This window comes from Camelus dromedarius, chromosome 11, assembly GCF_036321535.1.
Source record: "Camelus dromedarius isolate mCamDro1 chromosome 11, mCamDro1.pat, whole genome shotgun sequence".
Classification (NCBI taxonomy): Eukaryota; Metazoa; Chordata; class Mammalia; order Artiodactyla; family Camelidae; genus Camelus; species Camelus dromedarius.
The window spans coordinates 28,212,921-28,236,164 of NC_087446.1; the positions used below are offsets into that span (position 1 = coordinate 28,212,921).

Sequence of the window (23,244 nt, forward strand, 5' to 3'; positions counted from 1 at the left end):
ACAAAATCTGAACTGTTCTGAGCACAGAGCAGTTTGTAATTCTGATTTTCTTTGTTTGTAATGCTGAATCTTGTGTTCTCAACCCTTCTTCACTCTTTTCAGATAGATACCATGTTCCAAGGTCTCTTTTAAATGGGTTAAGTAAACTTGAGTTCCATGCAGTTAGGATTTTTCATCACTTAAGGGAAATCTGATACAACAGTTTTTATTACATGTCAATTGATATCATATAGGATGAGGCAATTTAATATCAAGAGGGACAAGGGATATACTACAGGGATCTTGGGTTGCAGAGCCAATTTCTTAATTTCAGTATTACAGCACCAGGTATAGCTCCTGTAGGAATTGGTTCATACACTTACGAGGATCTTTTACTTAAAATGTCAACTTGAAATTGAAGTTAGAGACTGGATTATGCTTTATTCTTCTGTGAATCCCCTGTGCCTAACACAGAGACCAGCACACAATATCCAATAACCATTTCTTGAATTCAATTTATATACAATTGATAAACAAGTAGGCAGACAGGTTAATTGACAAATAATTATTTTCAGTTTGTGGGTTCCAGTACCATTTTAAAGATATTTGGTAAAATTTAAAGCACCAAAAGTTAAATTGATAGGCATAATTTTTAAGAATCTGTTTTTGTGTGTTAAATATGGTATTAAGATTAAAATTATCACTAGCAACTGAATACATTTCATCCTTGTACTGAATGGTATAATAATCATCATAGCTGTCACTTAATTTGGTTCTGTTCTGTATGCCTAGGATTTTAGAACTTTATTTAATAACCTCAAAGCAAACTCTGTGGCTGAGATTTCAATTCAGATATACTTGACTCTAAAACTTGAATTCTTAACCATTATTGATGGTACTAGCACTGAACTGAGAAGGAGATCAAATTTTATCCTAAACTTTGATAATAGCTCTGTGTCACAGTGGGCAAGGGATTTAAACATTTTTTACCTCTTTTTCATTTTGAAAATAAAAATGGAACTAGTTGATGTATAAAATCCTCTTTAGTTTTATACGTAAATGTTCAGTAATCATAGACAGCTGTTAGTTCATTTCAGTTACCGTTACTTCTTTCTTACCAAGGACAGCAGAGTCATGACCAGGGCAATGAGGCAGAAGCCATTCTTGTGCACTTTTAGTTGTGAATGTACAGGAAATAAGTAACTTATGAATTAAGTCACTTTTGACCTTAGAGGAAAATAAAATCTATTTAGGGCAGGAAGGGACCTAAGAATGTGTTCAGTTAAAGGCTCTGACTTTACAAATAAGGAAATTTGGGGCTTAAAGAATTTATGACTTGCTTAAATTGCGTAATTGTGTCAGAGACTGGGCTACATTCAAAATTTTACTATATTACTCTTTCTACTGTATTAAGATGTTGATATCATTTATGAAGATCTTAAAATTTAGAAGAATCAAAGCATAAGTGGTGGTACACAAAATCATAAAAATCACTGAGAACTCTGCACTCAAAACAAATCAGTTCATCTGTGCATTCAGTCCAAAAACATTCAGTGAAGTCCTCTGTCCCAAGACTGCTTACATAAGGCATGATACCTGACAACAAAGAGCTTCCTGTTTAGTGGAAGAATCTCATAAGTAAATAGACTACTACAAAAAAATTGTACTGAATTTTATGATGGAAGAAAGCAAAAGATACTTACTCCAAGATAGCACATCTTACCCATATCAGTTGGGTTAAAGCACTGATCTCCAGGCTTTTTTCTCATTTACCCTCTAAAAAGATATATTTTTTTTAAATCATGTACTCTCTTACCTATTTTAAGTTGATAATCTAAAATTTTCCATTTGCAATATATATAGTGCCAAAGGATTTTATTTATAGTATATTATAAATACTGACTTTAAAAAAGAAAACTATATTTTTTAAATGTCTCCAATAAAATTTAAATTGCAAAACAATATGTCACCCATGACCAGCCATTAAAGTACACATGAACAAGCTCTTCTTTGGCAGCCAGAAATTTTCAATCAGTCCTTTTAATCTTTGAACTCATATTTCCATTTCAATTCTTCTATTGAAGTTTTTCAAATGTAACAGACTTATACTTAAAAATATTTTTGCTTGTCCTAATATTATTTCTATAATAAAAATATTTATATAGATTATATGAATTTTTTTAAATTTAAATTACATAAATTTTAAAAGACTGAAATCCTTCCTGCTAAAATCTGGAACCAGACAAGAATGCCCATTCTCACCACTTCTATTCAACATAGTATTGCAAGCTTAGCCACAGCAATCAGACAAGAAAAATAAATAAAAGGGATCTAAATTGGAAAGGAAGAGGTAAATTTTTCATTATATGTAGATGACATGATACTCTATATAGAAAACCCTAAAGACTCCACACATACACAAAAAGTAGAACTGATGCATGAATTCAGCAAGGTAGCAGGATACAAAATTAACATACAGAAATCTGTTGCATTTCTTTACACTGACAATGAAATATCAGAAAATAAATTAAGGAAACAATCCCATTTACCATCTAATCAAAACAAACAAACAAACCTAGGAATAAGCCTGACCAAGGAGATGAAAGACTCATATGCTGAGAACTATAAAACATTGGTAAAGGAAACTGAAGATGATTCAAAGAAATTGAAAGATAGCCCATGCTCTTACAGTCAGAAGTGCTACAGTTGCGCCACGAGGTCCTTGCTCTTGGATTGGAAGAATTAATACAGTTGAAATGGCCATTCTACCCAAAGCAATCTACAGATTTAATATGATCCATATCAAATTACTCATGACATTTTTCACAGAACTAGAACAAATAATCCTAAAATTTATATGGAACCACAAAAGACCCAAAATTGCCAAAGCAATCCTGAAGCAAAAAAACAAAACTAGAGACATAATCCTCCCAGACTTCAGACAGTACCACAAAGATACAGTAATCAAAACAGAATGGTTTTGGCAGAAAAACAGACATATGGATCAACAAACAAAATCAAGAGCCCAGAAATAAACCCACACACATATGGTCAACTAATCTTCAACAAAGGAGACAAGAATATACACTGGAGAAAAGACAGTCTCTTCAGCAATTGGTGCTGGGAAAGCTGGACAGCTGCACGTGAATCAGTGAAGTTAGAACACTCCATTGCACCATACACAAAAATAAACTCAAAATGGCTTTAAGATTTAAATATAATACATGACACCATAAACTCCCTAAAAGAGAACATAGGCAAAACATTCTCTGACATAAATTGTAGCAACACTTTCTTAGATCAGTCTCCCAAGGCAAAAGAAATAAAAGCAAAAATAAACAAATGAGACCTCATCAAGCTTACAAGCTTTTGTACAGCAAAGGAAATCAAATCATAAACAAAATGAAAAGACAACCTACAGAATGGGAGAAAATATTTGCAAATGAAGTGATCAACAAGGACCTAATTTCCAAGTATACAAACATCTCATACAGCTCAATATAAAAAAAAAAATCAAAAAAAGGTCAGAAGACCTAAGTTGGCACTCCTCCAAAGGAGACATACAGATGGCCAAGAGGCACATGAAAAAATGCTCAACATTGCCAGTTATTAGGGAAATGTAAATCAAAAAACTACAATGAGGTATCACCTCACACTGGTCAGAATGGCCATTATTAAAAAGTCTACAAATAGTAAAGGAGAGGGTGAGGAGAAAAGGGAACCCTCCTACACTGTTGGTAGGAATGGACATTCTTCCCATACGTAAGGAGCAGGGGCCCAGATGAAAGTACAGGAAAAGGTATCTATATATCTATATATGAAATCATTAAAGGAAACGATATATCCCTCTCAACATTATTAAAAGAGATGTTTAAGTCAGTTAAGAGCATTGCTTGTCCTATTTTCACATGGTCTGAGTCTGAACTATTATACACAAAATACTGCATTGACTCCAACTTCATAAATATCTTTCTCTCCCTACATCACGACCATCATTGGGCTATTCTCAACTGCCTGCTTTAATGAACTTTTTATTTTTGCCTTTTAATTCATCTAAATAAAGTAATTTTTCTGAGAGTCAACACCCTCTACTTCTCGTGTTCTTTAATATCATCCTTTTCCTTAAAATCCTGTCCTGAGACGCTTAAACACCATTGTCTTCCCCGCATTCTTCTTTCACAGATTTGAAAACATACATATACTTTACATCAGATGTCAGCTTTTCTCTGTATGTTGCACATTTTCAGTACATAAATAGATTCCTCTCCAAGTTGAATCCTTCTAAGTTGAATACCCTGAAGGGTAATGGTTGTTTATAGCTAACCTATTTTGAATTGCTCTTTCCTTCATTTATTAGCCTCCTATGTGAAAACAAGCTCACTCACTCCATTTTGGTGATGTCTTGCTCCTCCACACCCAAGGTTTGCATCTACATCTTTCCCCTATTTCCTTACTTATAACCTGGAATTAGCTCAATTAAATCTTAACTAAGTAATTATTTTCTAATTTGTTCTGGTTTCCAATAAAATTAATGAGGACTTTACTTTAGTAAAGGTTTGCTAAACATCTAACATGTGTAAGACTCTGGCTAGACGTTGTCCCAGGTATAATGGTAAATAAGATGAAATTTGAATTTTCAAAATGACATCTAGTAAGAGATGGAGGAGACATATCAAAAAAAAAATCTAACACAATGTATAATGAGATTTATGTAGTAAGAGATATAGAATGCTATGAAAGCACCTAAGAGGAAGACATTATAAAGATATTTTAGCTATAGGAGGGACCTTGGTGATTATCTAGTCTAGTGGTTCTCAAATTTTAGCAGGAATAAGAATTACCTAGACTCTGCATTAAAAAAAAACAGATTGTTTGGTCCTATCTCCAGAATTCTTGATTCAGTAGAGCTGGGGTGAGTCCCCAAAATTGGCATTTCTAACAAGCTCCTGGTGATGCTGGTGCTGTTGGTCCAGGGATCACACTCTGAGGATCACTGATCTAGTTTGTCGTGTGTTCTCACTTTAGAGATGAGGAAACTGAGTCTGAAGAGGTACAAGCTACAAAAATGTGCATAGCTCATGAGTGGCAGAACTGGGATTAAGACCGAAGTCCTCTGGTTACAGTTGAGTTTTCCTTTTCTTACTGCATGCTTCTTTGGAGCAAGTCGTGGAAGGAGGAGAAAGACTTCTAAAGATTGAGGTTAATAAGAAGTGATTCCCACAGATAAAGAGCAGGGGCCCAGGTAAAAGGTACAGCAAGCACAATAATTCAGTTTAGCTGAAGGGGCGAGTGCATTGGCTAGTGCAGGAAATGTGACAGAATCGATCACTTTAGCGGTTATGTAGAGTGGACTGGGGGAGAAGGCCAACTGACAGCTGGGATGTCATAAAACTTAGTTGAGAGGTAAAAAAGACCACAACTAGCATTAAGGGAGTAACAATGAAGTAACAATTGTCTCTTTACAGTTCAGAGAGTAATCAATTCCTTTTTGAACTGTAAAGGATCCCTAATAATAAATTCAGAGTAACGAGCTAAAATTCCTGATCTCCAAAGACCTTCAGTGTAAAGGGAAAAAAAAATCATAGTTGAATTTTAAATATCAGGATTAATTCTTTATGTGCATCAGAAATATACTCTGAATATTTCAGCTTTATGATGAATTGGAATGATCACCAATTTTAAAAGAAACATTAATTTCCTAAGCCAGGTCTAACTTTTTTAAATAAATAAAATAGAACTCATATTCATGTCTTCTGGCTCCTGCTATTCATTTTGATAAATTTTTTCAAAAATTGAAAAGATAAGGACATTTAACAAATTCTAAGTTTAGAGATCTAAATATATTCTGTTTAAGGGGTTGAAAATTTTAAAATTTAGAGGCAGTTTTTAGTGAATATATTCTTCAAGATTATGCTTTGTCCAAAACTACATGAGGGATTTTATTTGAGGGGAAATTAAAGGAGGATTTGGCTCAAGAATTTAATTTCCTAAATCTTACTTTCATTCTTTTTTTTTACCCACAGAAGGTCAGCACAAAATATCACAATTAGACTCATCTGGCATTATTTCCTACAGAAAGACTAAAAACTAAAGGATTTGTTGTATAGCTAAAGCATATTTATTGGGGTGTAAATTCATGCCTGTGGGATGGTACCTTAATATTCTCTCTCAAAATACTGGATATAAGAATCCAGGGGAAGTCATGAGGCTGGAATAAGTACCTCTGATGTTTCTTGCATTAATGGATTATTTTCAACTCTTCCAAAAAAATCAGCAAAATTAATACCATTTCCACTTGCTCCAAGGATTAGACTGTGCCGTAAGTCATCCATTCTAACTATCCATCAGGACAGCTGCTCCCACATAGTTGCTGATGCAACTCATACCACGTGGATCCCATGGTCATTTCTGCACCCACTTTGCTATGAAGTGGGTCTCTTGGTTGAACACTATTATGTATGACAGTCTCTGTTTATACATCTGGCACTATACAAGCCCCATAGTTATGCTGTCTGAGGCTCTGTGGAGAGAAAAAGCAAACTGATATCTGGAATATGTATTTATTCCTGTGAGGATAAACACTGGCCCTTCTAGCATGAAGGGGGCCCAAAACAGATGCCACCAGTTGGTCTCCTTGAAGAACAGTGCCTTACCAAGATCTCAGCATTGGTTTCTGTGGCTGGCGGGTTGGACATTCAGAGATGTCTGTGTCTTACTAAATGGAAATCCATTGGGCCAATGCACAGCTTCTATCTCTGCCACCATGGCTACTCTGTCCACGTACCCACTGTGTCACTTCCAGGATCTCAGAATACAAAGGCTGACTGAATCATTTTGTCTACTCAGTTTTCAGTGCCTCTCCAGCATGAATGTGTTCTGATGGATTTTAATATGCAGTAACAAAAATCTTCACACCAGTGAAAAACAAGTGAATTGCACAAAACCATATGGTGAATCACAAACATGGCCTCTTTAATGGTAGCTAGAAGTCGAGCTCTATCTCTGCAGGGAGGTGAGGAAAAGAAACAAAAGAATTGTCCATCCTGGCAAGATAGGTGCTAGCACTTTGTACTCTTGGGAAGATAACCTCTGTTTCATAAACATTCATTGCTTTCAGTTCTAGGGATAGAAAGAGGAATATTATCTCCTTTCTCTTGCTATTTAGGCTTGTGGGGAAAGACCAAATTTTTGGTAATTACTTCTATGTGCTCTGTGCATAATACACCATGTGGTATATACTATGTCACAAATAGTAATGGTGTGCAACTGAATGCCCACACGCCCTTGAAACAAACCTGCATAGGGGATTTTTCTGGGAACAGACTGAGGATGAGCACTACTGAATCTATAATAGTAAGCATTTTATTGACTCCGTAGCATCCATTTTATCCCATCCCACCTCTGTTATATAGGATGTATTTGATTAAGGTAGAACTGACCCCACCCTCAGGTAAAAGTAGATCCTAATTGATATGAACCAATCAGTGTAATTTTATCCCCTTCACCTCAGTAATAACCTGCAATAACCCAGGCTTAGGTCAAATAGGCTGAAGCCCAGATTCTAAACAAAAACGATCTGCTTATATCCAGTCGGACGGAAGTTCAGAACTATTATTTGACTGGGAAAAAAGGTCTCTCTCTCGGTGGTGTGATATGCAGAAATGAGGTTGAAACTTCTGTACGCCATTTTTCTACCAGGAAGGAGGCCAGCCTGAAGACTTAGCTCTCAGATATCTGCATGTCTAACTCTTTCAAGTCTTAGGTTTAAGCCAGTAAAACTCCATCACTGGTTCTAAGCGTGAGAAAAGAAGTAGGTTGGATTACAACAAACTTTAAAGCAGCATTTCAAAATTCCAGGATCAAAATGAACAAGGAGACTACTGGATGATCAGTGCAGGCACAAGCCATGCAGACATAGAAGTAGAAGAAAAAATGCTGTAAGAATGAAATAGGAAGTTTAAAACTGTAATCTGGCTGTTCTCAAGCCTGAATGTTCCCCTTTGGTCCCTCTTAGGGTCTTGGTAATTGTCAACTGTCAGCAGTAGGAATCTTGAAGAGGGAAAACAGGAAATCTTAAAAATTTGAGGCAGTGTGGAAGAGGAGAGAGGAAAAATAAGAGAATACAATTAAGAAAGAAAATGAGAAACAAGAGACTATTGAGTTATTTAAGTATACTTCTGTAATATATAGAGATGGAAAAATGACATAAGAAATAAAGATAGAAAATTTTATAATGAACATAGAAAGACACTTGCTCTGCTCCTCTTTGATAAACTTCCTCTTAAATTTCTCCAGTAGCTATTTCAAATCTGTCACACCTCCAAAAGCCTCATTCAATCCATAAATAGTCCACTCTAAGCAAATTATTTCTCCTACCACAGAAATGTGAGACCATCAGGGACCAAATGACTCAGCATTCTACCATTCTAATTACAATAGCTTCTCCATCCACAAGAATATTTTTTCCCTTCTCTCAAGTCTCCAAAAGGAAATTCCCCCTATCTGTGTTAAGGCTAAAAAAACCCCATTTACACTTTTCATCTCTTCTCTAAACCTTGGTTTGTTTTTCCTTCAAATTTTATTTTCTATAAATCCTTCCTTTCAGCTTAGATATACGCTTAATCTCTCCATCTTTGAGCAATTTCTCCAATACATTCCATTGCTTTCTAGATAGTTTTTGGAAAAAAAAAAATTTACACTTCCTTCTTTTAGTCATACAGTATTGTGGAAGCAGCTCTGGCAGATAATAAATGATCTGATGACCAAATCCAATGGACTTGGTCTCATTATGACATTTTATTTTTTAGTTATTCCTTCTTTTAGAAACTCTATGCCCTTGGTTTCTCTGCCGTTTTCTTTTGGTTTTCTTCCTATGTATATGATGCATTTGTTGGAAATGTTTTGCCTGCTATTTAAATTTCTATGTTTCTGACTTCAAATCTTTCTCAGTCTCATCTTCTCGCCTAGGAAACCTGAACCCCCAAAACCTATATGCAGGTGCCTTTCAACTTTGTTATCTCTACTTTAGACTTTTCTGCAAAGTGCCTGACCCACAGAAACTATTGCCTATTTGCACTAAAATATCTCACTAGAAGTTACATTTCTCTGCTCGTCTCTGATCTCTTGTCTCTTATTTCCTCACTTAAGTGGCATATACTCTCCTAACCAAGATACATGGGAATCAAGTCAACAACTACCCTTCGTTAGTGGCTAAGTTTTTACCATCTCTTGTATGTACTACTGGAATAGTTCCTTATTCAACTAGTCTTACTTGCAGTCTTACCCTCTTCCGTCCTTTCCTCCACATGCTGCCAAGAGGGATATCTCTAACAAAAGTAAAATATAAGTCTGAACATGTCATTTCCTTGTTTAAAAATTCCCCCAGCAGCTTCCCATCACCTGCAGGATTAAAACTAAATTATTGCTAAACGCCTTTAGCTGGCATACAAGAACCTGCATGTTTTGGTTCCTGTATACTTATCTGCCACATCTAGCTTATTAAGTCTCTGCATAAAGTTCTTCACTTAATGATGCTTCAAGTTTTGAACTTTCATGCATGCTGTTCCTTCTGGTCAGACTGGCCTTCTCTTTCTTGTTCAACTCTGGAATTTTCCTGTGTGTCCTTCAAAACCCAGCTAAATAATATCCACTCAAAGAAATGTGATCTCTATCCTGAGACAAAACTCCATCCCTCCCCCTGCTTCCAGTATATTATCACTGTATCTTAAGCCTACTTCTATTCTTGTACTTTTCACAAAATACTGCAATCTTTTTTCACTCTTTCTCCTCTGTTAGTTCATAACCTCTTGAAGGTAGAGACTTCGTCTTATCTAGTTTCTTTTCCCTTCACCTGGAACAGGCTGATTCATAGTTCCTCTCAACCTCTGTTTGTTCAAATGAATTGGATTTCAATATATACAAGATTTTTTAAGATAACATGTTATATGAATGCATTCAGCTTAGTAAAAAATGAGAGAAGCTGCCTACTAATGGGTTACTTAGGAACTTTGATTATTATGTCATATTTGTGGCTCAGGGAATATTTTATGTAAGCTTCCAAAGAAGCTTTTGTGTAAGCTTCAGATGATAGGAGAACATGGATTTATTTTGGAGGTTGTACAATTACAAAATATTAGAACTTCTTCCACGTAGTGGATCAAGAATGAAGACCTCTGTTCCTTATTTTCAGTAATGCAACAATGGATGAAGCCACAGCTGGGTCCTGGTAAAAGGATATTAGGATATGTCAGTGGTTTCAGGCAAAGTAGCAGCTGGATTAAGAGTTTTAGCTTGGAATAAGTGAAGGAAAGAGAGCTATTATAAGGGCAAGATAATATATATATAGCCTAGACACCAGGTATTGTTTTAATCTATTGACAGTGAGCAATTTTGGTGGAAAAAGGGACTAACTAAAGACATTCTACAAAATGTGGCTGCAGAAGTATAGATGAAATGAGTTAAGCACAGAACATTTTTACTTTATATAATAAAAGTATTGGATTTGGGAGTGACTTTTAACTAAAACTTGATAGAATTTTGGTATTACTGAAAGTAACCAAATAATATATAGAGAGGCAAATAGAAATTAAGGACTTTCCCTTAGAGTTGAGAAAGTAGAGGTTTGGACATTTAAATGAGTATAAATTGTGAAATATCACACTAAAAATGACACCTGTAATCAAGTTCATTTTCTACAGTCACCCTCTAAAACCTTTTCCTCTTTTAGGTCACTTCTCTACCTGGTGAGTCTTGTTGGGGGCAGAGATGGCCTCCAGTAGAAATGAAAATTTATTTTCCCAGACACAATCTTACTAGATTTTAACTCAACTCAAAGATGCAAAGAAGCAGGCAGGACTGGTGGGGCAAAAATATTTGCAAATGATGCGACCAGCAAGGGACTATCAAGATGATCAAATTATTTTTAGAAATGAGAGTTCCCAAGCACACATGTGGGAGGGCCTGAGCTCCTCCCACAAGCCTGGGTCCTGAGGGCCACATCTCCAGGCCTCAGAGTTCTGGAAGTGTAAACAGTTCAGTGCCTCACAGACTCCGCTTCCTTGGGTAGTGGTCTCAGGTATCCTAAGCCTACCTCAGCCTGGTACTTGTCTCGTGTTGTCCGGAGTTGCACAAATCATGAATCAAATGATGATCTTCACATTTTTTTGGACTGGAAATGATTTCTTCGAAATAAGTACTATTCAAAAGTCTAATATGTAAAAGAGATAAGAGTGTCTTCTCTGCTGGATGGAAACCTGTGGGATCTCACAACCTTGCTCTCTGCCCCTTTCCCCTCTTGATCACATCACACCCTTTGACAATTCACCTTGAAACTTCTAAAAATTTAGAGAACGAAAGTTTCTAAACCATCAAGTTTCGAAGAAATGGAATTTCATAGCAAAAGTCAGAGACTGCTTGAGGAGGAGATATGATGGAGGAACTCACACTAACGTACATTTGATTTCTAACTGAGCTGTATTAAAGACTCTTAGAATCACCTAATCTATACTGTGACACAGAGAGGAGAAAAGAAACAAATATGATACATATATAAAAAGTTTACGGGAACTCATTAAAATCAAGAAGGAAAGAGAAAAAAATATGTGTTATAATTTGCTGGCTAAAGATATATTTAGATACAAAATGAAGGTAATAAATAATAAATACCAAGATACAACTGTGAAAAGTTTGGTACCCCTGGTTATAGAATTAAAAGCATAGGCATAAACAGATGTCTGTTGTTTTTATAATAAAATCATCTGTGATAATTATAAGCGAAGTTATACTTTTTAATGCTAACAATGTATAACATAATATAATGAGTGGATCTTTGACTTCTTTGTGTTCAAAACACTATGGAGAATACACTAAGCTATCAATGGGAGGATTTTAGTGCCAGACCACCCAGGAGCTCATTGGACTCAATGAAGGGTGTGTTCTGTTTGGATGGTATGAGCGTGTTTTCCGGGAGAAAGAAGTTTTCAGAGTGTGATATATTAAGCTATACACATATGCCCTGAAGCATGTAGTGAGTTCAAGCATGTTTATTCGCTCTTCTATGCCAAACCAGGCAGGGCGAGATGTTTCTAAATCTCCTTTAAAGCAGTAACTCACAGTGCTTTCCTGGGAAGAATTCTTTGCGGAATGGTGACTGAGGGACTCAGTTTACTACCTGGGAACCAACCAACACTAGCTATAGATTAACCCATTTTTTTCCCTTCACAGTAAGTCTCCGTTGTGCTTCTCTTTAATTCTAGATGTGAGGAGACTAAAACATGAGTGAAAAAGAAATTGAACCTAGGTGTCACTGATGATAGGCAGGGATAGGAGAAATGAGTTATCTCATGATGTTAGGAATAATTTCCACTTATAAAAATAGGTATGTGTATGTGTATATTTATATGAAGTTTGCACCATGTTGCCAAGTGATGTCTGAGGCACAGTTGAGGTGCCTACTTTCTAGTAGGGCGAGACAGTCAGTAAATAGGGAAACAAACAAGATAAACTTCGACTGAAATAACTGGTACAGAGAAGATACACTGGGTGATATACTAGTAACTAGGAAAGGGTTTTCTCTCATTAAGTGTTTTAATTCATTTAATTAATTGAATTTTATCTTTCTTATAAAGAGTGTTGCCAGGGAGGGCTTTTCTGAAGAGGCGCTGTTAGAGCACAGTGCTGAGTGAAGTTTCTTGTCATGTGAAGTTCTAGGGAAAGAGTAGTTCAGGCAGAGGATCAGTGTATGTAAATCTCTGAGCAGGAAACAGCCTGTTAGTTTGAGGGAAGAGTATGGAATGCAATGAGTAAGGGTGGATAATGGTGGGAGCTGCAGAGAGCTGGGCAGAGGTCAGACTCTGCCTGGCCTTTTAGGTTATGATAAAGAGGTTGAGTTTAACTCCAAGAAAATTTGGAAGACACCTACAGGTTGTAGAAGAGAAAATGACCTAGCCTGGTTGGCTCTGTAAAAGAACACTTTGGATGCTGTGTGGAGAATGAAATATGCTGGTGGGATGTATGGGAGAAAGATTAACTAAAGGCTAGTGCTTGCTGTAGGCTCCCTGAGAAGGCATATTCCAGAAGCACTTTGGAGGTGAGACTGATGAACTTTCTGACAGTTTAAATGTGGCAAAGGGGGCAGGAGTTCCAAAGGGGAAGGGGAGGGCTCTAGAATAACCACACTTTTGGCTTAAACAACTGTCTATATTTGTCTTCCATTTAATGAAATGGGGAATGGCATGGCATGGCAAGTTTGTGAAAGAAACCAAGAGTTCTCTGCTAAGTCTGAGATATTTCTGAAACATCTAAATCAAAAAGCCAAGTATACAGATGACACACATGCAGGCTTTTTCATACAGCACTTGTGCAGCTAAAGCATTACACAAAGACACACAATGGCATATCCTTAGAGGTGGCACTCTTTAAAAACTCTACACAAACGACTAAGGATATGCTAGATGCATCATTGCTATGATTTAAGTCCAGATTCCAAGTCTCAATACCCAAAGTATCTTCCAAATCTAAAATTCACCGACAGTGGGCATGACTTAAAACATCAGACTTTTCCTCCCTTTAAGCATTCTAATCTATAACATGTAGTATATTTCCATTATGTCCAGTTGGAGATATTTTACTACTTGCCCTTCACCTCAGGTGGCCTGCCGGCTGTTATTTGCAAAAGATTAATCCTGGGGGTTATATTACATAAGACTATTCTTTATTTGACCTGAAACATTCCTTCACTCTTAAAAGACAGACAGGATGTAGCCTAATAGGAAAGGGTTCACAAAGCTCCAGCTCCAGTACAGCTGGCGTCCATTCTCTGCTTGTTGCTGCCAACGAGGCTGAGAGATGGCTGCTGTCCTGTGCAAGGCAGACTCTGCAGCTGGGAAGGTGCAGTTCTCTGGGAATAGCCTCTATTTGGGCCCCCGAGGTGGGTGGCATGTTTATCTTTCCCCTTGAAAAACAAAAGGTCAACTAGGAACACATGTTTCTATGACAGCAATAAATTCAGAGGAGATGCTAAGTCCCAGCAAGTGTGGACATCAGGAAAGAGGGAGAGAGAAGTCGGCCCCATTCCAGGGGATAGGTCTTGATAGTACATTGAGTTACTTTTCATTTCAACTTAATTCCCACCTGAATTTACACAAGATGAAAGGCTTCAGTGAAGAAAATATGTGAATAAATGAATAATGCTCCAAAGATTGTAGTCTGGGCGGTCTTAATTTGGTCTTAGTGATCCTTTGTCAGTAAGCGACGCTATTGATTCTCAAATGGGTATCTTACTTGTTAGTACCGGAAATGACTTAGTCTGGTCTGCCTCTGCCTTTATTGAACAAACACATTTGTAAACACGTGATTCAAAAAAATTTTATTTTGTTGTTTGTTTTCAGTTGTCTAACCTATTTTATCCTGCCACAATTTTGCTATTTTTCTGTACATGGGCACCAAAATATGAGATGTGGAACATTTCATCAATCTCACATAGTAAGGTGGAAGGAGGAGAAAAACAAAAACAAAAGCAAATGGAAAGAAAATCCTATTCAGAATTCTTAATATTTAAAAGGAACAGACAGAGTAGTAGTGATAATCATGCAGAAAAATAACATCTCTAGAAGAGTATTCTGTGTCATTGATTGTAATGTATAAAAATGGACTCCAGGGAGTGTTACAAAACGTTCTCTAAACTGTCATAGGAGTAGAAGAAAAAGATACCAAATAGAATTTATTTTTATTTAAAATATCACAAATCTAAAGGGTACTTATTGTAAATTATTAAAAAAATTCATAGGCACATGAAGAAAAGGTGAAATTCTCTTCACTGCTGTCTCTTCATTCCCACTGTAGAAAGGTAATCTCTGTTAGAAGTTTGTTGTGTATTTATCCAGAGTTGGTCCATCGCACTTTAAGGGGACTTGGAGAGGCGGCAGTTTGAGGTAGTGGAAAAGCACCAAGATGGAAAAGTCACTTCCCAGGTCTGCCGCTCTGTGGCTTTTGGAGAATCAATTAACTTCCTTGGGACTCTGATTCCTGACGTGTAAAATGATGTGGCTCTTGGGAAAGGTGGGGTGAGACTGACCACCAACCATGGGGTACTGAAAGTTGGTAAAAGCTATTTTGACAATTTTGTTTGTCAAAATGACTAGGAGAGCCTCCTAATGTTCAGTTCCCTGAGAACAAGGATGCCAAGCGTTTCCAAAGCACAATAAAGAATTTTCTCAGTCTGAATCTCCAAAGTAGACTCTACAAGGAAAAAGCTAGAGCATTACTGAAGTCTCTTCCAACTGACAAGGCCTGGCATAGAACAGTTACTGGTGATATCGACCAATACCAACCCGTATTGGCTTACCAAGTGAATTTCCTACCTACAAACAAAACTTTTGTACGTACCGTAAATGTTATACTGACATTAAACTGGTTTCTTTTGTGTTCTAATTCAATATTAAAGTCACTTATGTTTATATTTTATTATTTATTTCGAGGATCTCTCAGCAAGCATTTTGCTTCTTTTGCATTATGAAGATAGTCTGCTATCTCCAACCAGTTGTTTTGATTATTTTGTTCCTCCCTTTTTTCTTTTGGTATTATGTGCATCTCATTAGTTTTTTTTTTTAAATAGAAGTTTGCCTCTTTTATCATACATGCAAATATCAAAGAAAACGTTACTATACGTATTAAATGTATACTACAGCCTAGAAGCCTCAAAGCCAATGTTGCATTCAAGTGATTTTTAAATGATTATTTAATATTCAATTATTTTCTAAAAGGCTCCACAGGAGCCCAGTAGTCAAACCTCCCTATTAATTTTATTTCAAGAAAGCACTATTTCTAAACTGGCCTAATAATAAAAATTGTAATAATCAGGAGGTCCAGAACAATACATTTGTATAATGTAAATGGAAATCTATCGCTTATTTCTTCTAATGCCATCACAAGAATCATCTTGTGTGATCTTCACAACAAATTTGAGAGGCTGAGTATAGGCCAAGTACTGTTATTTTAATTTTATACTGAAGGAAGGATAGGTTAGTACAGGGTTAGCTTGACATACAAAGCCTCTTCTTATACCAAATTCATTTTCTTTAAGAGTTTAAAAAATGCCACTGTGAACTTTTCTTTTTTCTTTTTTCCAAATATACTTAATCTGGCAAGATTCTTTCACACAGTGATAAATAGCATTTGTTATCTTTAAGGGAAAGCCAGCCAGTCTCCTTCCTAGTCTTGAGGTAAACAGAAGGCTGCCTGCTTGCCTTGGGTCTGCTCTTGCTAATTAGAGAATCTGTGGTCTGTTTCACTTTAAGGACCTTCTGGAAAACAGTAGTTCCTTTTTCCCTCAACCTTCTACACAGCTCTGTGTTAGAAGCAGCTTCTTGAATGCTCCTCGCTTGCACGGGGATGGCAGTGAGAAAATCCCTAAGATTCTGGGGTCTCAGAGAGCAGGGGGAAGAGAATGTCTGGATGAGGAATGAATCCATATATGGAACAAAAGCCTGAATTTTCATTCCTATTCCAATTTAAACTAAAACAAGGATTAAGCAAAAATCCTCTGATTTAATGTAAATACCTCTTCCTAGTTCTTTAGTTTAAAATCCTGAAGATCAAATACAAAATTTCTTTTTCTCACTGACTTCTACTCAAGCCCCACTACAATTTGTTTAGCCAAGAGTAAGATATTAAAGTTTGAGTTTTCACAGCCCAGTTTCCTTCCCATTTCAGCTAAAGAATTCAGTATTGCCAAGAGACTTCTGGCCACTTTTATGTAAATGAAGGTTGTAGCAGATCAGAGGGTAGAATAAAGGCAATGGAGGAAAAATTCAAGATTAACATAAGCAAAAGTCAACGAAAGTTGGGGGCAGATCAGAAAGAAGAGACATTTGGGAGAGCTACTTCTTTGTGGGAGATATTTTAAAATAAGAGATATGATAAAAGGACATATATTAGAAGATTTTATTAAGCGTTAAGAATATATTTTCCATCTCTTCCTTTTTGGTAATTTCAAGAGAGACCTTAGTAAAAATGCAACTTGGTTTTAACTATTTCTTGGTTGACAGGCTGTTTGTTTGAAAGTGATGTTGACACTAGATAATGAGAAAGCTAGTTTCTACATACATTACATTAAAGGTTGACATTTTCTTCATGGAAAAGTCATCAGTGCATTCACACTCATTCAAAAATGTTAACTGCCTACTCCCCAGAGCTGAAATTTTTCCACGTAACTACTATCCAGCAACAACAAGAAGGAAAAGAAATGATGAGTTACAAATGCTAACCACAAATATGTCTAGATTCATTCTTGGTTATTTTTACTTAAATCTCCTTGAATATTTTTATTATTTTTCCAGTTTTATTGAGATATTATTGACATATAACATATGTATGTTTAAGGTGCACAATATGGTGATATAATACATGTATATATTGTGAAATGATTACCACAGTAGGGTTTATACCTCCATTTCCTCACATAATTTTATTTTTTTGGTGGTGATAACATTTAATATCTACTCTCTTAACAACTTTCAATTATATTATGTATGAATATTTTTTATTTAATGTTCCTTAACATTTCTTTTTACCCTCTGAAACTTTTCTTGGTTTGATATTCACTCATATAGTGAAAAATGTGAAATTTGAAAAATAAGAACTGCTCATGTTTTTCAAGTTGATTCAATATTTGAATATCCACCTTGTTTGCAGAATGTGGAAGATATAAAGGCTGAACATAAAACATTCACTGCCTTTAATAAGGAAATGTTATACAAATACACTGGCACACATCATATATAATTAATTAAGGTAAATACCTGTTTCACATGCTAACAGAAGTCTGGACAGAGAGGAGAGCTAAAACAAGCCCCACCCCTAAAATTGTGTTGTTACTTCCATTTATTATCCACTGAGTCCTGAAAGAGTTTGGGACAACAAGACACATACCCATTTCCTGCTTACTTTATGACTTTATATTAAAGAATCATCTTTAGATCATTAAGTGTGTCTACAATATGAATTATTTATTTCTCCCTGAAGTCACATACGCTGACCAGAAGTCTCTACTATCCTAGGAATGATGTGGTTTTCAAGCACCACCATTTCTCTTAAGAAAACTTCCTGGAACTTAGGAAAATTGGGTAGAAACTCTTCAAAGTCCTCTTAGTATCATTTCTTGTCCTGTCCAGGTCATTGTTTTTCGCCAGCATTTTTCACATCTTTCCCTTCAGGCAGTTTGATAAATTTTTGCTTTTATGCTTGCTCATGGCCCCTCTTCTGAAAAATGAAATTAAACTCAAAAGATAGTTACAATAGTGATTTCTGTAACTGGAACCAAGCCAAGGCTATATGTGTTTTATATTCAGACCAGTTATGAAAATTTGGCATCACCTGTGTCTCTCCTTCCAAATCTGTGAATACATATGATAAGTGATTAGTGTGTGTGGTTTTAAAAATAAAACCTTAGAGGCTAAACCACAAAATATCTTTTGTGAAGTTGACACATCATTGAGTATTTTGTAACTGACTCACTGTCAGTCATCAACAGAATCTCCTACCTTTAATTCAGACCCTCTGCCTTCATTTTGTTACTTCAATTGAACTACATCTTCCCTTTGAGGTCACTGCTTACTTGGCAGCCGTCACAAGTGGTGGCAGTTTTTTCTCCCACATCCTTCATCAACCCTAGACTGGCTCTTCTCTCGCCTAATCATTCCAATTGGGTGTCTTCTCTTCTTTTTCAGAAGCTGCTCATCTCAGGCCGCTCTCCCTCCCTCGCTCCATAAAAACATCCTCTGTCAAATGTCGTGTCATCAGAATACTACACCAATTTTTTGTTGTTTACATCTACCAAGCCCTGGGTCACTCCATTCATTTCTTAAAAGAGTTTCCTGGCTCAGTCATTCTTTCCAACATTACTTATGTGATCATATGTGATGATTTCAACAGCCACATAAATAATCCTTCCAATTTTCTGGCCTGTTCCCTGACATCCATTTCTTCCTTCTCCTTGTCCTTCACTCTACCCCAGCCAATAGTCTCCCACAGTCACACTTTAGAGTTTGTCATTATCAGTACATGCCACTCCTTCTTGATTTCAATTAGCCCCCTTTGACCTCAATTCCCCTGGTGTCCCATCTCTAGCAACCCTACAACTAAAAGCCCTATGAACTTCTCACTGTTCCCACCATGTCCATGCTCCTCATTTAGTTTAGACTTCATTGTCAACATGATAATCATTACTTGACACATCTTTTCTTTTTTTAAATTGAAGTATAGTCAGTTTACAATGTGTCAATTTCTGGTGTACAGCTTAATGTTTCAATCATACATATACATACATTTATTCCTTTTCATATTCTTTTTCATTATAGGTTACTACAAGATATTGACTATAGTTTCCTGTGCTATATTAACACATATTTTCAACTCCATTGTCCTTTCTCCCTTCATCTCACCTGGCTAACCATACCCATCACCTTGGTTAAATCCCCTTTTCCACCTCCTCAGTACGTGGATCCACATAATTAAATATGCTGGAGGAAAATACAAAAAACATCTTAAGTGGGTCCTGAATGATGGCAGCAATTATATCACACTCCCCTAGTTATTTACTTTCTGACCACTTCCAACCTCTGAAACTCTCCCTCCACCTCATTCTTAGATGGTGCCTTTGGGTCCTGTTCCCGTGAGACAGTAGAGGCAATCAAAAGCCTACATCCACAAGTTCTCACCACTTCATCTCCCCATTTACCTGTCTGTATTTGCTTTTATTGTTACGGAAATTCTATTACTGTTCTCAAGACAAACCCCTCAGTTTATTGGCTAGTCATGGGCATTTCTCCAGCATTTGATCCCTACCTCGTCAACATTTTCATTTTTTCCTTCTCTGCTGGGATATTCTGTTTAAATTAAAAATATGCTATAGACTTTCACATCTTAAAAATCCCCTTTGATTTCACATCCTCTTCCAGATATCACCCCACTTTTCTGTTTCTCTTTATAACATTAGTCCTCAAAAAAGTCTCTGTTGGCTATTCTCATTTGTCTTCTTCTTCCTTGAATGCATTCACCCACCACCATCACCACCACTACTCCACCAAATATTTTCTTGATATTTTGGCGACTGATTTTTTTTTACATTATTAAGCCCAATGATGCATGAATTGGTGCTCAATTTTCATAATCTGTTAGCATCTTTTCACATGACTGATTATTCTCTCCTCTTGTTGAGATCATTTCCTCACTTTTCATGTTTTATTTTACTTAAATTTCTGGCTATACCTCCTCACTGCTTTGCTAGTTATTTTTTATTGCAGTGACCTCTAAATACTGGAGTGCTGCAAGACTCAGACTTAGTCCTCAGATCTTCTTTTACTTTTTCCACATTCACTCACTAGGATATTTTATCATCACTGTAAAAGCATCTATATGCCCAAATTTTAGCTGTAGGCCAGAGCTCTCTCTCAAAACCCAGACTCCTATACCTGATTGTTCTCTTGACCCATCTGAATGTCTACTAGGCATCTTAAACTTAGTATGTCCAAAATTTAAGTACCAATCTCCACTTCTCAAAAATTAAATTACAGATAAAAACTGCTTCTGATACAACTTTCCTCTTATCTGTAAATGGCAACTTCGTTCTTCCAACAGTTCAAACCGAGTCATTCCTGACTTCCCCTTTTCTATCACATCCCACATCTATCTGTCCTTTCAAAATACAGACAGAATACCATGACTGCTCACTATCTCCATGGATACCATTATGGCCCAAACCACCATCCTATCCTATTTGGTTTATTAAAAGAGCAAGATCTCTTTTCTATTTCTATTTTCTCTACTTACACCCATTCCACCCTTATAGTTTGTTCTCCACACAGCAGCCAGAGTGATCCTGTTAAAGTATAAGTTGTATATCATGTGTCTAGAGAGGCCATTGAGTCCTAGGAAATTGCTAGAATCTCTTTCCTGTTTCACTGGCTAGATGAAGATGGCAACCAGGCTCCAGAGGATGGTGGGTGCAGACTGGGTCCCTGGATTATCAAACAGAGGAAGATCATACACCAAAATTGAGGAAAACCATATGCCAAAAAGGAACACCTGCTTTGGATGACTATATAAATCTACTGGATTTGAGAAATTTTACATCGTTGAGTCAGTTTGTTCCAGGAGTTAGCTATACTCTAATTAATACAGATCATGTCATTTTTCTTTCATAGCCCTCCATGACATACAACTTCATCAGAATAAATGCTAGTCGCTTACAGACCCTACAAACTCTGGCTCCCTTCTATCTCACTGACCAAATCTCCTATAACGACTAACCAGCTCCAGCCATGCTAGCTTCCTTCCTGTGTCCCAAACACATTAAGCACAACCTCACCCCTGGGGCTTTGCATGTGCTCTTCTCTGCCCTTAGAAATACTCTTCCTCCAGGTATCTGACAGCAACCTTCTTACCACCTGCAGGTCTCATCTACTTTATCAGAAGCCTCCCTCACATTCTTTCTCAAACAGCAACTCTCCCCCACCCCTTGCACTTCCTGTCCCCCCCATCCTACTTTGTTACATTTTTTTCATGCTACTCAAGACTCTGACATATTATATGATTTACTTGTGCATTTGTTTATGAATGTCTCCACTCATATTAGACTAGAACCGCAGAAAGGAGGTGATGTTTGGTTTGTTCACTGTTAGAGCCTCATCTACTAAAATATATAGCGTACATATTATATCTATATAGCATATATGTGCCACATAGTAAACATGGAGTGTACACTGGTGAATGAATTATTTATTGCCCCTCCTTTGAAAAGCGAGACATAATATATATTTGTGATGAAATCAATTCAATATTTCAAACTTGATATAAAGTTATGATACTTATAGAAATAGATCTAACCTGGACTTATGACTATCTAAGATATTCTTTACTTGGATTCAGTTGGTTATGTATTTGTCCTTCACCCTGCGAATCCTGAGCCCAGATTTTAAATGAAGTGCTACTTTAATGATGTCAGACATACAGGAGAATGATTTCAGCATTTTTGCCAGTCTATCCTGTTTATAATATATCTGGTTTATAACTAAAATTTTGTCAGGTTTCTTTGTTTGTTTTGGCCTTGCCTTCTTAAAGAAAATAGGGCTGATTTTCTCAGAAGAAAACCAAGCATATACCTTTGTTCCTAGGAGAGTATCTCTTATCAAAGTCAATAAAACAGGTTTTACTTTGAAGTTGTCTCCTCAGGTGAAGAAAAGCATGAATTCCAGGATTACATACTCACTCTGTAATGAAGCCATCACTGTCTGTGTAACCCACATCTATGTGGACTCAAAGGAACACACCATTGCCTTTCTCTGTTTCTGAGTATCAGGATGTATGCATCGCTGTGGGGCTTGTCAACCACTGCAAACTCTCAACAAACAATAAATCCTTGGTATAACAACTGTTAGCCATCATTAAAATAATAATAATAATAAACTTTAACATCAAATTTCTTAGTTTAGTCAACAGAAATACTGCTTGTCTACTTTTAATTATGCATTAGATGTGGCTTAAAACTACAGGAATTTGGTTACTATGATGTATTTAACCATCTTTTGGCCAATGGTTGCTATTAAAATTCAACTCTAAAATCACAGCTTAGTAATAAGTTCTAGAAGGAAATGAAACATATTCCCCTCCATCTCTCTGAATATTATATAAAAATAAAAACAACCACAAGAGCAATAATAAGATTTATTATTTTATGAACTGGAATGGTACCCCAAGAACGGTGTTAGTTTTTTATTTATTTATTGCCACTAAAATAGTTTTCCTGGACTACAGGTGCAAGAATGTGCTGGGTGAGTGTGGGCAAAGGGCCAGAAGAGAACTTCAAGCTTAGTCAAGCGACAAATCACTAAGGGATGTGTAAGCCACAGCTACATTAAGGACTTTGAATTTTATTTGGAACAGAAGGTAATCATTGCTCATTTTCTTTCACTTCTTTTTTTCTACCCCACTCTTTGCTCTTCTTCTTTATCTTCTCTGCTTTATTTTTCCTCCTCCTTTCTTTCCCCTCATGTCTTCCTTCTCTCCTTATATTTTATTTAAGCACAAGAAGTATCATTTGTTCATTGAAGAAATCTTTATTGAACACCTAGTACATGTAAGATACTCTGCTAGATTCTAAAAAAATTTGCTCTGGAAGACAGACCTAAATCCATCTCTCATAAAAGTTAGAGTCTGGTGAACAAGGTTGACATGTTCAGGAAACTGAAATAAACCCAGTATGACAAAGTT

General features: G+C 36.5%; 1 long non-coding RNA gene across 1 annotated transcript in view; it reads left to right on the plus strand.

Annotated features, from left to right (window-relative positions):
• LOC105092215 (uncharacterized) overlaps positions 1 to 22,946 on the plus strand; it is a 447,960-nt gene extending 425,014 nt beyond the window's left edge. The window contains exon 4 of the long non-coding RNA XR_004140251.2: positions 22,789 to 22,946. This is a non-coding gene — a long non-coding RNA (uncharacterized LOC105092215). The remainder of the gene's footprint in view (positions 1 to 22,788) is intronic.
• The last annotated feature ends 298 nt before the right edge of the window (positions 22,947 to 23,244 follow it).